Source organism: Ptychodera flava, chromosome 4 (genome assembly GCF_041260155.1).
Source record: "Ptychodera flava strain L36383 chromosome 4, AS_Pfla_20210202, whole genome shotgun sequence".
In the NCBI taxonomy this organism is placed as follows: domain Eukaryota; kingdom Metazoa; phylum Hemichordata; class Enteropneusta; family Ptychoderidae; genus Ptychodera; species Ptychodera flava.
The window spans coordinates 12,920,246-12,936,145 of record NC_091931.1 but is presented as its reverse complement, the minus strand read 5'-3'; positions in this window follow the sequence as shown (position 1 = coordinate 12,936,145).

Sequence of the window (15,900 nt, the reverse complement as noted above, 5' to 3'; positions counted from 1 at the left end):
TTTCTATCATCTGACGAAATCCTATGGCAGCAGACGTAATTGTTGCTCTCTTTTCTGTATCATTTTCATCTGATTGTCTTGAAACTTGAGACCACATCCAACAGGGATGGATGAAGTCTATACAAAAGATGAGAAATAGGAATATTCGCAATTCGTGACATTTTGCGGCAAAGCGATTATAGGCCTATCTAGTTGAAATCGGTAAATCGACATATCGGTATTTCGGCAATAGGCTAATTTCCTAATTTATTTCCACACTTGCATTTTCGGTCAATCCCTGCGTATACTGATGTATTGATATCTCGCATGACGATTTACATATGGGACAATCTTGACCGCCATGCTTCCTTTTTGCAAACTAAACACCGTCAATGTAACGTTAGAATTTAAAGCATTTGCGATACATTTAGCGGCCATTCAATTTTTGGAATATTAAACCTAATAATTTATATTTAAAGTAATCTCGGAAATGTGATTTTTCTGTCATATGTTGCATTGAAGAATATCCTATTCTAAGTTTAAGTTTCTCATATATCGCTATTGGACGAATGCCCAATATAGTAATAAAGACTGTGTCCCTTGAAAATAATGATAACTGCGGAACTGAAGGCTCCCAAAAACGTGACTGCAGGCAGTTTTATTTGAAGTAGACAAAAAGATTAATTATTTTCATATTGGAAACCCTCCTTTGATGCTCAACAAATCGTACACATGTCATCCACATCACATTCCGATGACGACAGCCATACGCCTAAAGTAATGTATCGTCACTGAAATTTGCTACTTCCTCTTGTGCAAGTCGTAGCATCTCTGCTACCATGTCATTTGCCTCAATCGACACGATGTCATTCCCTCGAGATTGTGCTACTTTTACGAGCAAGGGCGATTGCAAAATGGTCAATATAGGCTCGGAGTTAGAGGGAAGGGAAAAAAGGGCAAGCGACGCATGGCATACTACTCGGGCAAAAAAATAAGTAGCCCTCATTTTATGACTGATGAAATATTATCCTGAGGTAGTTTACATCACGAATTTCACAGTTGTCGTCAAATTTCCTTTTCCAAACTAAGTTTTACATGGTCGACACTTGAAAATAACTTGAAGTAAAACCATATTCACAAAGAAACTGCAAATGACGACCGAATTCGAACGAAATAAGATGCCGCCATCAACATAGTCCAGTCAATCTAAGCCAAAAAAGGGGTCAACCTAGGGCTAATTGCAACAGAAATTATTTCTTCACCATGCATTTGGGAAAGGTCCTAGAAATAACATACTAAAAGTATAATAAAATCTAAGGGGTGCAACAGTGCCTAATTTGCATAAATGTAAAGGGGGCTCATGGGTATAAAATTGAAGCTGATAGATGGTTTCTACTTAAAATATGTGGCTAAACATAATTTTGATACAGTTTTTTTCGCTTGTTTGCCTCGTTATTGGATTAGGCAATGTTGATGGACATAATTTGTCGTCATAGAAATATTCCTCATTTGCATAAATCCAATATGGCCGCCACAACACTTCACTTTTCTTTGATTTTCTCTTATTAATAACTATTTTTAAGCTACTACTGACAGCAATAGAATAATTTTTTCACTTTGTATTTTGGAGAAGTCCTAGAATTACATATTAAAAGCATAGTACACAATCTAGAATTGTAAACAATGCCTAATTTGCATAGATGTAAAAAGATTATAGTCACAAACTTGGTGCTGATAGAAAGTTTCAGCTAAAAATATTTGGCTAAACATGATATGTTATACAGGTTTTGGCTTATTTGCTTTGTTTTTGGTTAAGGTAATGTTGATGGAAATATTTTGTCGTCATAGAAATATTCCTCATTTGCATAAATCCAAATGGCCGCCACAACCTTCACTTTTCTTTGTATTTTCCCAATATTTTTAAGCTACATTTGACAACAATAGAATAATTTATTCACTGAGTATTTCAGAGAAGTCCTACAATGACATATTAAAAGCCTAGTACAATCTAGAAATGTTAACAATGCATACCGTTAATTTGCATAAATGTAAAAAGGTTATGGTTACAAACTAGGTGCTGATAGAATGTTTCTACTAAAAACATTTTGTAGAATCATGATATATACAGGTTTTCGGCTTATTTGCCTTGTTTTAGGTTTAGGTAATGTTGATGGAAATATTTTGTCGTCATAGAAATATTCCTCATTTGCATAAATTCAATATGGCCGCCACAACACTTCTTTTTCTTTGAATATGACTAATTAATAACTATTTTAAGCTACTTCTGACAGCAATAGTATTATTCTTTTCTCTGTGTATTTTAGAGAGGTCCTAGAATGACATACTAAAAGACAAATACAATCTAAGCGGTATAAAATACCTAATTTGTATAGTCGTAAACGGATAATGGGTGCACTACATTCACTGATAAAAGAAATATGCATATTGAATTGAGGAAAACGCGACATTATGTTCAAGTAATGTATGCATTTATCTTATTTTTTGTCCAGGCAATATTTGAAATGTTGATGAAAAAAAGTCACTTGAATTCAGTTTACATGCCCAATATGTGAGTATAGCAGTCATTTAAAGGCTATTTATAGCTAATTTGAATAAATGCAAATTTAACCAATTTGCACCCCTTATATTTTCCTATACTTTTAATATGACATTAGTGAGACCTTTCCAAAGGTCATGGTGAAGAAATAATTTCTGTTGCAATTAGTCCTAGGTTAAACCCTAAATTGACTGGACTACAATGCTCTAGCTACATAAGATTGTATGACTCCTCACCACTTTGACATTTGTAGACATTTTTTTTTTGTATTCTTATATTTTGCTACTATGTCAGCAAATCACCTAGCAATAAATTTAGCCCTCTACACCCCTCGTCCAAATCCCCACCGAATCGAATGCGACAATCTAGCAATAGATAAATTAGTATTAGACTAAAAACAGAAATACCGAAATACCTAATACATATTTTCAAAGGGAAACAGTAGTCGGAACTGCGCCTGTGCGAGTTTCTTGTTTACAAACAATGTATTTTGTGCCCGATCTCTAGGACTGGTGCACATCATCATCATAGCTGCAACATTTAAATTATGCGATGTAGATAATGACAGACATGTTGTAACTTTCATCAATCACCATCGTACCTTGGATACAGTGTTTACATTGGTCGTATGGGTCCCATGCGACCTTTAAGCTCAACTCCGACGACTATATCCACATGTCTGAATCAAATGATATACGTATTCATCCAGTTAAAACGAGATAATTGAAATAATAATTTGGCCGTATTGTGTACGGCGAAAAAAGAATGGCGTGCCACAAGTTTTTGAAAGCATGTCGTTCAGATGCACTTAGGGACTGGACACAAATTACAGGGGGGTGGACCGGTGTTTTTTGGGGGTGGGTCGCCATTTTTCGCGCAAGCATTTTTGAAGGGTCATAAAATTTTGTGCAAGCCTATGGAGGAGGGTCACCTTTTTATGCATCAAAGCTGAAATTGCATGTGCACGTATTAAAGAATATGGAATACTGAAAAAAGAAAAAATGCCTCCTGGCACTTTCATTTTCTGTCATTTCCATTTTTCGGCGCGCCCTTCGGGCGCAAGTTTAAGGGTATAATAAACAATGTATTAATGATCCAAGCAACCACATTGATTTAAGTTGTCATGATTTCTACTTATTCAACTCCTCTATTGTACATATAAACTGTCCCCTATAATGATGCTTTCAATAACAATTTGGAAGATCACTTATTTGATATCATTCTCCCATTGACAATACATTGGGTATAGGCCGGTGTCAAATGTTCATGAAGTTGCATGTACATTTTTCATTTTTGAGGACATTGACAGAATACAAACTATTCAGAATAGTGCAAAATGTCATCAATAACAACTGGAAGCTTCAGGTCGAACAACTTTTGAATAACAATTTAGGATCAGATAACCTATGAGTTATTTGCAGTCATGGTGTCGATTATGGACACACTTTTCATACATCCAATGAGCAAATGCAGTTCAGGAAGCTTATCATTTCTCAACACTCTCATGACAACAAAGTCTCAAGTCAATCGGCAATAAGATAAAAAATAATCAACAAGGGAGTCTTTAGTACATCGTGGCATGATTATAAGTGAATCAATACCAATTCAGTTATTTCAAGGAAGGCCTGACGCCATGACCGTATTTTTGGCAGACATTGTTAAACATGCTAAGTTCCATCCAATACAAAGCCGAACGTATCAAAGCGATGAAATTCGTTTCCTCGCTTCGATAAAGTGTGTATGTGCGATGTATGATAGTGAGCATGAGTGCGTGAGTGCTTCACGAACTCTACAACGTGTTGAGCGGTCTCAGTCAGAAAAATGTAACAACTTAGCCGGCTATTGAACCACTCTTTTTGGGAGTGGAGATTAGCCGAGTGGTTCTGTCTGTGACCTCTCAGCTAGGCGACTGATGCCGTATGTTGTGGGTTCGAATCCGATTGAAAAACTAGCCGTATTAAAACTCCGACAATGAAAACAAATTTCAAATCTATCGCAGTCTGTTGCATCTACAATAAACTCAAAACTGTATCTACAGTCCATACATACGAAAAGTCAATAGTTTGAAGCCATCTGCAATATCTGACACGCTATGTATAGTACAGAAATTATAAAATGTCTCAGCTCGGAGCAAACTGCACCAAGGTAACAATTCCGACCATGTAAAGACATCTATGTCAGTCCGTTGCATCCACAATAAACTCAGAACTCTATCTACAGTCCATGGATACGAAAAGTCAATAGTTTGCAGCAATCTGCAATATGCAATACGCAGTGTGTATGGAGAAACGGTCAAAATGTCTCAGCTCGGAGCAAATTGCAGTAACGTTAAAACTCCGTCCAGGCTACGATATTACAATTCTATCTCAGTCTGTAGCATTCTCCAATACACTCAGGACTCTATCAAAGTCCACAGATATGAAAAGTCAATCACTTTGCAGCCATCTGCAATATCCGACACACTATGTATAGTACAAAATTATCAATTGTCTCAGCTCGGAGCAAACTGCACAATCCGTGGCATTATTAGGCCAACAATATTTCGATGTGGAAATCAGAGAAAGACATGATAAATTATGTCTAAATTGCATATGACAAGCCAATTACATAGATTACATAGATCGTCATATTGCTAATGTCTACCTTGCATGCGCAATGAACTATGCAAATTTTGACCTGCTCCGCCATAGGACGGAGATAATGTCTGAGCTCGGAGGGAGGTCAGCGGACCCTTCTCGTTTAGGGATGGACCATTAGACCTTGGGAGGGGGTGGTCACAATGAGATATGACGATCTATGTAAGACGCAGTCTTGGCAATATGACAAGCCAATTAAAACTGTGTGGGGACTCTTGTACTAACAAAAATAAATGTTATTCACTGTCCAATCTGCCCGGCCTACGATTTCCGGCCAAACAGGCTACAAATAGTCAGAAGCCACCTCGTCGCCAGTCATTGGAAACACCCGATAGAGGACGCTACGGACTGAGATAGATTTGAAATTTCTTATCGTGGACATAGTTTTAACGATAGTGCTGTTTGCTTCGAGCTGGGACATTTTAAAAGTTTCGTCATATGCACAGCGTATTGGATATTGCATTTTGTTGGAAACTCAGCGGGTTTTTTCTTAAATGTTGACTATAGATGGAGACTCGAGCATATCGGATTATACTACGGACTAAGCTAAGACGTGGACGGAATTTTAATCTTTCTGCAGTTTGCTCCGAGCTGAGACATTTTGATAATTAAGACACATAGCGTGTCGGATTTTTCGTAAGCATGGACTTTAGATATTATTAATATTATCGAAATCTTTATTTAAACTCGATAACTCCATAGATGAAACACCTCTTTTCATTGAGGTCGAATAGACAAAAGAAAATCATATTACAAGCACCAACTTGAAAACACGAAAAACACAGAAGTACAAATATCAAAAAAGCTACGAAGAAGCATCAGACAAGTAAATAGAATACAGAAAGTTGTTACAAGATTTCTTAAAGCTATGATTGATTTGGGGAGATTGTTATATTCATCCACACCCGCAACAGACAAAGTGTTTTGATAAAGAAGTGTACGTGCTTTGGAAACTTTAAGGAGGTTCTGATTGGAAGAACGAAGTGATCTGGAAGGGATATAATTATTGAACATACTGGAATGGAGAATGCTACGAACTGAGATAGATTTGAATTTTCTTATCATGGAAATAATTTTTACGTTACTGCAGTTTGCTCCGAGCTGAGACAATTTAAAAGTTTCGTCATATTCACAGCGTATTGGATATTGGGGTTTGTTGGGAACTCGGCGTTTTTTCTTAAATGTTGATTATAGACGGCGACTCGAGCATATTGGAGGATGCGACGGACTGAGATTGATTGGTAATTTCTTGACATGGACGGAGTTTTACATTAGTGCAGTTTGCTCCGAGCTGAGACATTTTGATAATTTATGTGTTACACATAGCATGTCGGATATTGTGGCAAAGTGATTAAATTTTTCGTAAGCATGGACGTTAGATATAGTCCTGAGATTATTGTGGATGCAACCGAACGTGCATTGAGTGATTTGTCAATTTTTTGGCCTGGACGGAGTTTTAACAGTTTTAACGTTAGTGCAGTATGCTCCGAGCTGAGACATTATAACCGTTTCGTCATATATACAGCGTATTGGATCTTGCACATTGCTGCAATAATGGTTGACTTTTCGTATCACTGGCCTTTAGAGAGAGATGTGAGCTTATTGGAGGATATAACGGACTGAGATAGATTTTAAATTTCGAAGCCTGGACGTAGTTTTATCTGCAGTTTGCTCCGACTCGGAGCTGAGACATTTTAACTCGTCCTAGGCCTATACAGTGTATTGGATTTTGCAGTTTGTTGGAAACTTAGCATTTTTCTTAAATGTTGACTATAGATAGGGTGCCGAGCATATTGGATGGTGCTACTTACTGACTCGGAGATAGATTTGTAATTTCTTAACATGGATGGAGTTTTAACGTTAGTGCAGTTTGTTCCGAGATGAGACGTTTGACCGTTTCGTAATATGCATAGCGTATTGCATGTTGCAGATTACTGCAAATAATTGACTTTTCGTATCCGTGGACTTAAGATAGTCCTGAATTTATTGTTTTTGTACTATTCATAGCGTGTCGGATATTGCAGATTGCTGCAAAGTGAATGACTTTTCGTATCCGTTGAATTTCATAGAGTCCGGAGTTTATTAAATGATGTTGCAGACCGAGATAGAATGGTAATTTCGTAGCCTGTACGGAGTTTTAACGTTACTGCAATTTTGCTCCGAGCTGAGACATTGTGACCGTTCCTCATACACACTGCGTATTGCATGTTGCAAATTGCTGCAAACAATTGACTTTTCGTATCTGTGGACTTTCGATAGGGTCCTGAATTTATTGTAGATGCAACGGACTGAGATAGACTGGTCATTTCTTAGCCTGGACAGAGTTTTAACGTAAGTGCATTTTGCTCCGAGCTGAGACTTTAATAATTTTTGTACCTATACATAGTGTGTCGGATATTGCAGATTGCTGCAAAGTGAAAGATTTTTCGTAACGGTGGACATATAATAGAGTCCTGAGTTTATTAGAGAATGCTACGGACTGGGATAGATTAGTAATTTCCTAACCCGGACAGAGTTTTAATGTTAGCGCAGTTTGCTCCGAGCTGAGACTTTGATAATTTTGTACCTACACATAATGTGTCGGATATTGCAGATGGCTGCAAATGACTTTTCGTATCTGTGGATTTTGATAGAGTCCTGAGTGTATTGGAGGATGCTGCAGACTGAAATAGAATGATAATTTCGTAGTCTGCAATTTGCTCCGTGCTGAGACATTCTGACCGTTTCCTCGTACACATTGCGTATCGCATATTACAGATTGCTGCAAACTATTGACTTTACGTATCCATGGATTGTAGATAGAGTTTTGAGTTTATTGTGTATGCAAAGGACTGAAATAGATTTGAAATTTGTTAACATTGTCAGAGTTTTACCTTAGTGCAGAATCCGTGGCATTATTAGGCCAACCGAATTTGAATGTCGAAATCGAAGAAGGAATTCTGAAATATCGTCATATTTGTTTCTGTGATTGTCGTTATAGAGTTGGCATTTCCAACATCGGATTTTACATGTAACGCCGTGCATTACGCGGCCAGCTTACATATGATGATGATATTAGAGAACGAAATGCGTATTAGCTCGAAATCCAGCACATATGTAATGTTCGCACGAAACAAGTGAGAAGATGTAAAGACCATCGCTTTGCAATATGCTAGGAATAAATCGAATATCGAAATTTGGTGTAGAACAGGAAGTTAATTCGTTTGTCATTGTTTCTTTTGTAAAGGCGGAGCCTCCTTTTAAAAGGGCGCGAAGCCGTGGTTGCCTTCACTGTGTAAGTGGACGCCAAATAGGCAACACGCGGGCACACGCTCCAGAAACTGCCACTTTTTAGTTTTTTCCGGCCGCTACAGGGCAGAAAACTGCCAAGCAGTCAGCGCGAAGCTGCTGCCGATCGAACTCTGTGTTTACATTCAAATTCTAACGCGACTGGAAGATGATTTTTAGGAAATTCGAACGTTGGTGTTGGGGAATCAATGACCATTAGCGATTTGAACGGACTGTCAATCAAACGCTAACCTTGTACACTCTGTTTGCAGGATTAGCAAAAGAAGCCAAAAGGTTGAGATCAGTTTGTGTAATTAATGGTATAGAAATCAAACATCATACTGGCCAAGTGTTTGACTGGGAGGAGAACTCCACTATTGCGAGAACCTGGGATTGAAATTGAGGCTTTAATGTTGACCTTGACCTGGCGTGGCAAGTCGGACGGCTATGCCAAACATAATAAGTTTCACATTAAATGAAAGTTTCAGTCAGGCATATTAATTACAAACGAGTTACTCTGCTTTGTTTCCGAAACAGACGGCACATGGTCACCATGCTCTCCCCCCCCCCCCCCCCCCCTCAATCCCAATAGAGCTGTTATTGAGTTGCGTTTGCCAGAGTGGACAAAGTTTCAGGGTACCTACTTTTCGGCTAGATGCGTTCCTTATTCAGAATAAAATAATTGATGGGGGTTTGTAAACACGTAATTAATTTGCAGTTCTCTACAGCTCGATATCTTTTCTTTAATACTTTCTTTTTTTCATTTTTCCCGTAAATCAACTTGAAGAAGTGCCTTTATGTAACTATCATCGACTGACAGCCGTTCTAGATCCATAGCTGTCCTTGTGCCAGACTTCCAGATCAGCCTCAGGCTGAGTTAACAGCGGCTCAGCATAGACACTAACTTTGCAGTTTTATCAGAAAGTATCACAAGGGCAGGAAGGAGCACGCTTTTGACATGTAGACACCAGCTATTTAGGAAACCGTCGACAGTATAGGCGCGGATGGATGTTTTGTCTAAAATGTATCAGTCTGAGTGAGACGGGATTATCACTAAAAATGTAACATTGTCGGGTCCAAACCAATATCGAAAATCGCATATCCGAAATAAGGGGCAGTGTATCAAATTGCAATATTCGATTTTGTTTCACGCATAAGACAGAACACGTCGCACAAGAGCAACTACTTCATGTGCAATATTGCTAGTCAACACTCGTAAATATCAATTTAAAGCCGATTCCACACAAATGTTTTTCTCTTTCAAAACTAGAAAGATGCCTGGCCGCCAAATGTATCGCGCACCTCGCGCAATTTAAATTTTCGAATTCGTTGACAAAATCGCAGCGGTTAATGTAAAATTAGCTTGTAAACTCATTTCCTTGGGTCTGAAATCTGTGACAAAATGCAATTTAGACATAATTTATCATGTCTTTCTCTGATTTCCACATCGAAATATTGTTGGCCTAATAATGCCACGGATTGTGCAGTTTGCTCCGAGCTGAGACAATTGATAATTTTGTACTATACATAGTGTGTCGGATATTGCAGATGGCTGCAAAGTGATTGACTTTTCCTATCTGTGGACTTTGATAGAGTCCTGAGTGTATTGGAGAATGCTACAGACTGAGATAGAATTGTAATATCGTAGCCTTGACGGAGTTTTAACGTTACTGCAATTTGCTCCGAGCTGAGACATTTTGACCGTTTCTCCATACACACTGCGTATTGCATATTGCAGATTGCTGCAAACTATTGACTTTTCGTATCCATGGACTGTAGATAGAGTTCTGAGTTTATTGTGGATGCAACGGACTGACATAGATGTCTTTACATGGTCGGAATTGTTACCTTGGTGCAGTTTGCTCCGAGCTGAGACATTCTATAATTTCTGTACTATACATAGCGTGTCAGATATTGCAGATGGCTTCAAACTATTGACTTTTCGTATGTATGGACTGTAGATACAGTTTTGAGTTTATTGTAGATGCAACAGACTGCGATAGATTTGAAATTTGTTTTCATTGTCGGAGTTTTAATACGGCTAGTTTTTCAATCGGATTCGAACCCACAACATACGGCATCAGTCGCCTAGCTGAGAGGTCACAGACAGAACCACTCGGCTAAATCTCCACTCCCAAAAAGAGTGGTTCAATAGCCGGCTAAGTTGTTACATTTTTCTGACTGAGACCGCTCAACACGTGTAGAGTTCGTGAAGCACTCACGCACTCATGCTCACTATCATACATCGCACATACACACTTTATCGAAGCGAGGAAACGAATTTCATCGCTTTAACTACCTTGGTGCAGTTTGCTCTGAGCTGAGACATTATTTCATTTTGTACTATACATAGCTTGTCAGATATTGCAGATGGCTGCAAAGTGATTGACTTTTCATATCTGTGGACTTTGATAGAGTCCTAAGTGTATTGGAGAATGCTACGGACTGATATAGATCAGTAATTTCTCAGCCTGACGGAGTTTAACGTCTGTGCAGTTTGCTCCGAGCTGAGACTTTAATAATTTTTGTACCTACACTTAACATGTTGGATATTGCAGATAGCTGCAAAGTGATTGACTTTTCTTACGTGTGGACTTTCATAGAGTCCTGAGTGTATTGGAGGATGCTGCAGACTGAGACGGATTGGTAATTTGTTTTAGCCTAGACGGAGTTTTAACGTTAGGCCGCGTTCAAAAAAAATGGTGAGGGGGGGGGGGGGCTGGAGGAATCGCGATTGAAATCTTATTTTTTTTCAGATTCCCTCCCTCGATACCCTCAAAATTTTCAAGTCCCCCCCCTCAATACCCTCAAAAATTTTCAAGTCCCCCCCCCCCAAATTACCATATAGCCGCATATTTGTTAGGAATGCACGCAGAGTAAAAAAAAAACCATGTAATGTGTCGTTCTGCACGCAAATGTTCAACACTACCTCTTATCAGCAGGTTGTAGAGCCATATACCTAGGCAAATTCTTAAATTGATTCATTTTTAAATGCATCAGTTAACTTTTTGGATTTCTCAGTCTAAGCCGACTTGAGTTTATCCAACTCCGGCCAGTTCAACGGTACCAGCTGAAAAGCACACAAAATGACAATCATGAGAGAGTATGAAAATTGTGTATTCCTAGCTACGTTTAACCAAATTGTGAAAAAATGAGCACAGTGACCTACTGAAATTTTTTTTTCAAAAGTACAAGACATACAACTCAGATGCCACTTATAAAATGTTTTACAAAATTGACAATACTGGAAGGTTAAAATATTCCATGAAATTAATGTTTTAATCTCAGAAATTTTGGGTGTAATAATGGCAAATTTGATAAAAAATAAAAGATTCCATTTAGTCACACATTTTTCCCTTTAAATTAGAGTCTTTACTGTTTAAAGTTTTACTTTTGTGTTATTGGTACAATGAGATGTGAAAATTTCATTCACTGCATGAACTTGAAATGAATGGTTTTATATATTGATTTTAAGTGATTTTAGAAAAACTGACTTTTCATCGTACATTTGTATGAGATCAAGTATGGTGACCCCATTTTCTCTGATATTTGATTGTTCTCATGTGCCAGAATTCAAAAATCCGTGGTAAAACTGTTAGTCCCCTAGTCTTCTATGTGTTGCTCTCTGGCTGGATCTTGTGTACAAATAGATGTATGTTTCACTGTCAATTGAGTGTCCTGTGACCGAAACTCTTCTTAAACTACATCAGAGTCAGAGCTACATGTATAACTGTCACTGCCAGTATGTAGTAGCAGGGCAGTAGTTGTATTAACCTTTTATTTGACAATATTTTGTTCAGTTTATACAATTGTGTTCTTGTTCTACTTCCTACAGAATGTTGAGCTATCCAGTATTCAGCTTGCCAACACAGCCTACATGTACCGTGCATTTGCATCATTCAATTATCACCAATATTTAGACAAACGGGCTTTGTTGAAAAACTGAATATTGTGTTTTTCAGCAGCATGCTGTAGAGAGACACCAAGAAACTGTGTTTGATAAATTGCATAGAAATGTTGAAAAATTATCAACAGTTGTAGCTCCTGCCCCATTACAAGGCCAACTGTTCTACGAAAATTTAATGACATTCATACATTTTCAGACTTTTTCGAGATTAAAGACATAAAATGAGACAAAGCGGTTCAGGGTTTTGTTTAATTATTACTAACATTAGAACCATTGGCCGACATCAAAATGTTGGGAGTCAAAATATTTTCAGGTCCCCCCCTATAGGCAGAGCAAAACTTTCAAGTCCCCTCCCTCAACTACCCCAAACATTTTCGAATCCCCCTGAATTCCTCCAGCCCCCCCCCCCTCACCACTTTTTTTTGAACGCGGCCTTAGTGAAGGTTACTCGGAGCCGAGTCATAGATTGTCGGATATTGCAGATTGCAGCAAAGTGAAACTGAAGACAATAGATAGCCGTGAGCATATTGAAGAATGCTTGGAATTGAGATGATTTCGTCGTTTCTTAACAAAATAGGAGTTTAACGCTATAGTGCAGGTTACTCAGTTCTGAGATAATTAAATAATTTTGTTACACGCATAGCTGGTGCGGTCAGATAGTACAGATTGCTGCAAACTATTTTCGTGTCACAACTAAACGCTATTTTCTTTCTGTTTAGTGACGTTTTAGTGATTTTGTAACCCAGGTTTATTGTTTGGACCTTTTCACTAGTATGGCAGAATCTTCACAAAAGGAAATGTAGCTACAAACAACGACGGCAAGTTCATGAATATTGTCACACAAGTCTTTGTGAGCATGTCCCAATCTGTGCAGTCAAGACAAGCCTGTAGACATTGGATACTATCGTTCGACCAAATTCGTCGGGCAAGTAGAATGGACGAAGTGAGACAGCAAGAAGTTCGATATCTGCATGGGGTATACATACACTTTCTCGGACAATAATCGTTGACATACAAACTCCACCACCGTGAGCCTTGACGGTCACTCTTTGTAACCATGTAGTCGAATCGGATGGCCAAAACCATCAATTAACAGCTCTGAATCGGTGACATTACTATCTAGCCAAGTTTCTGTTAGCGCCTATATACACGCATCTCTGTATCATCTTATTGTCGATTGACTTGAGACTTGTGTTGTGATAAGAATGTTGAGAAATGATAAGCTTACTATCTTATAGTGCACAGTCTTGATTTCTTTAAAGTCCTTAAAATATTAAAGTCAAATACAGTGTACCTGAGATTGTGATTTCTGAAGCAGGTTGACTTTCCTGAAGGAAATGCGGCATTCATGATTTTTGGGCGACAAGATTTTGTATTTATGAGCTTTTGTCTCTTGATACGTTCGGCTTTGTATTGGATGGCACTTAGCATGTTTAACAATGTCCGCCAAAAATACGGTCATGGCGTCAGGCCTTCCTTGAAATAACTGAATTGGTATTGATTCACTTATAATCATGCCACGATGTACTAAAGACTCCCTTGTTGATTATTTTTTATCTTATTGCCGATTGACTTGAGACTTTGTTGTCATGAGAGTGTTGAGAAATGATAAGCTTCCTGAACTGCATTTGCTCATTGGATGTATGAAAAGTGTGTACATAATCGACACCATGATTTCAAATAAAACGAACGCCATCTATTGACGTCGTTCGTAGGCAAGTATGGAAGCGTGTTCTGAGCTATTATGTAAAAGTGTTTTCTGGTCGGCAAGGGTTGCGTCGAGTAATGAACCACGCTGACACTATTAATAGTCGTACCACGTTTTCATGAAAATGAAAAATAAACGAATAGGCCCTACCAGTTGCAATAAAAAATAGATGGGCCTCAGTTTTTGCAGAAATTTCACGATTTTACTTGTCCGTACCCTATGTAAGCTTCGTTTTCAAAGTTATCCACGCGTCGTGGAAAATGCAGCCGATGTCGGTACATTGGAGAAATTAAAAAACAGACAGGGGATAAACACACTCCCATCTATAACAAACGCTCCTTAGGCTGCGTCCCGGGGCTGCGTTCACAAAAAACGGTTGGGGGGGGGGGGGGCTGGAGGAATTCAGGGGGATTCGAAAATTTTGGGAGTAGTAGAGGGGGGTATTTGAAAATTTTGCTCTACCTGTAGGGGGGGGGGCTTGAAAAATTTTTGGTTCCCTTTTATGTTTTACATTTTTCAATTCAAATTTTTGTAGGTAATTCAATGAAAAATTAATAGTACCATTTTTATGTCATCCAATTGTTGTAATGTTTGTAAATGTTTAACAAAATCTAGAACCATTTTGTTACATTTCATGATTTTTATCTTGAAAAAATCTAAACGTTTGATTTGCCGTAAAATACCAGACAAGCCTATAAATAACAGGGCAGAAGCTGCAAATGTTGATGATTTTATGCAATATTTCTATGCAATATATCAACTAGTGTCACTATTACTGCATACCTGAGCAGTGACAGAGATAGCTCTGACTCTGATGTACACGGTAGTTGAAGAAGAGTTTGCGTCAAATGACGCTCATGACAGTGAAACATACAGGCCAGAGAGCAACATATGGAAGACCAGGAGACTTGAAAAGTTATCGCGAATTCTGGCATATGAGAATAATCAAATATTAAAGAAAAAAGATGGGGTCACCATGCTATCGACGGTATAAATGTGTAGCTGTTGTTGGTTCAAACGTAATATAGATGTCATAAGAAATGCTACAAGGACACTATCATTAATTTACCTCCCTGCCAACGTACACTCTCTTCATATACTTTTTGCAGAGAGTACGTTGGCAGGGACGTAAAATAATGATAGTGTCCTTGTAGCGTTTCTTATGACATCCACGTTACGTTTGAACCAACGGCAACAAAACAGTTATGTTCGTTGAATTTTATTGGACAACAAAAAATGACTAATAAGCATAAACATCAATACAAACAACAACAACCAGATGTCTGGGTACCCTGTGGTTTAATAAATCCTTTCAACCCCATTTTAAGTATCGATAATAATTCAAACTTGTGAACGGCGAAATGGGGTGAAAAAAACAACTATTTCTCATCAGTGGTCTTTCAAAACGGTCCTCTCTGAGGCTATATCTTTTCTTCTTCTACATCATTGAAGCACAGTGAATCAATCAGTCCTGCAAACACAAAACATTGTATTAAAGGCTTACACAGAATGCGGAAGTCCGGACTAGTATTCAGTCGTCAATAACAGCCAGTGTCTTGATGTGTATATAACGGATATTTTGCATTTTCCATTAAGCGTGTCCAAGCACAATTATTACCGCCGCAAATACAGTGTATTGTGCACACTGCCGAGTGTACAGGGGAAAACAACTCAAACAACGAATTATAAGCTTTGTCCGGGTCACACTGGACAGTCTCTCCAGTGACTCCACAAACTGGATATTACACATATAATGGAAAGTTGAACCTGGTAATTTCGACACGATTTCGTAACAAGACAAAGAATCGTACTTTATAACCAGACGTCGACGAAAATAATAGAAAAC